At 34.1% G+C, this 1,856-nt stretch overlaps 1 long non-coding RNA gene across 1 annotated transcript; it reads right to left on the reverse strand.

The window, feature by feature from the left end:
* Positions 1–295: 295 nt before the first annotated feature.
* LOC127171071 (uncharacterized) lies at positions 296–1,367 on the reverse strand. Its single transcript, XR_007828459.1, has 3 exons — positions 1,303–1,367; positions 1,092–1,175; positions 296–723 (listed from the first exon to the last, which is right to left on the reverse strand). It is a non-coding gene; the product is annotated as an uncharacterized LOC127171071 (long non-coding RNA).
* Positions 1,368–1,856: the final 489 nt, after the last annotated feature.

The following is a 1,856-nucleotide window of genomic DNA, read 5'->3' on the forward strand; positions in this document are numbered from 1 at the left end:
ATTGCCACACATCTCTTGTCTCCTCCATCCCCTCGTGTGTGAGTGTGACACTACCGTCGTTCCCTGAGCTTGTATGCAATTATAAGGTCTGCAGTAATAATAATAAAAAGAAAATAAGAGTGACAGGTGCACAAATACCTCATAGACAGTAACACAACAACCCTGCCGAGTACGTTTTTATTCATGTTTGCAATGCTTGCAAGATCTCATCATTGGAGAAGACTGTTGATTTTACACTCAAAAAAATGTAAGTGCTACAACTTAGAAATTTCAGATTACCTCTGAATGCATTCCAAGCCCACCCCAACACTTATGAACAATAATAATGATAAATGCTGACCAATAATTAATTATATTTTTGAGTAAAACAAGCAAAATGTAATTTTTGTCATGTGCCATAGCTATGCATGACTACACAATAGATAAATTCAGCCAAGGCGAATACATATCAATTTTCAGTCAAGTCATGAATTAATGTATTAGTTAATGAAACAATTATATTTTATTTACTGGCAACAACAGAAAACATGAATAAATGAGTAAAGAAAATAAATAAAAGTAACCATGACAATAAATAATGACACATGGAACAAAGCTTTATTCAAACATATTGTTCTGACAATCATGTATTTACATTCATGTAACCCACATCCTACTGCATCTCAACACAGCTGTGCCAGTTCTGCAGCTGACCACCATGCCCACCTTTCTTTGCTGGGGTCTCTGTAATAAGAGCACTGTAAGTCACTTTGCTGAAAGAATCTGCCAAATGTCTTTTTATGTCTTGGGCACAAACGTACAATAAAGCTGCTAATTTCTTAAAGTTTATTTCTTCAAGGTACTACTATTATATAAATGCTTACATGCATTTCATATTATTTTTATTTGGGGCTTTATAAGGTTAGTTCATAGAAACATAAATTCAATCATTATTTACTCGCCTCCACATTGTCCAATCCTTGTGTCTGTTTTTGTTTTTTTCTGAACACACAAGGTGATTTTGGTTAAGTCTGTCCTGCTGGTTTCTGTTCTGTTCTGTCACAGCACAATATCATTTGAGCTTTGTATTAGAAGTAACAAAATGATCTTACTTTATATTTTTATATCAGGTTTTCCTTTTTTCACCCACAAATGCAGTCACCATTCATTGCAGGTCCTGCGCCACCACAAAAGATCTGCAGCAAAGTCACAGAAATCAAGTATCAGAAAAGTGATGTAATAGCTCTGTTTGAAATTACAACAATTAAAATAAACTACAGCTTAAGATTTAATGTTTAATTAATTTATGTAATGTATACTCACTCAAAGCCTTTGATGGCAGCATTCCTTTATCAGTCACTCTACACTGGGTACGCATGTGTCTCATCTGTCCCTGTAACATTCAGTCAGGATTCAGTTACCTCTGTGATTTCTACTACATTTACATGTTGAGGTAGTTCCTGATGTGTTAACTGACTTTTTATCCAACACAGTTGCTCCTTAATATATCAACAGTACTATGGACAAATGAAACAGATAACTCATGTTTAGTTACTTCATGTACGTATGTTTATTTACATTACTTACATTCAACTAAAGCAGTATTGGCAACAGTGAATTCTACATAATAAGCACATATAAGGTACACCACGCACTCAGATGTGTGTTTTATGTTGTGATGTGCTCATCTGCAAATCTCTTACAACATCTTCCTGTCATATGTTAAATAGACATTTAGTAATCATCTTTAAGATGTATATGGTTTGTGTAAATCAACTTTGGAGATGTACGTGTGCTTACTGGAGCTCTACTGTTCAATATACATAATAAATCATTTTTTCACAGCAAAATCACAAATATACTATGCTGTTTAACGT

Source organism: Labeo rohita, chromosome 9, assembly GCF_022985175.1.
Source record: "Labeo rohita strain BAU-BD-2019 chromosome 9, IGBB_LRoh.1.0, whole genome shotgun sequence".
NCBI classification, from domain to species: domain Eukaryota; kingdom Metazoa; phylum Chordata; class Actinopteri; order Cypriniformes; family Cyprinidae; genus Labeo; species Labeo rohita.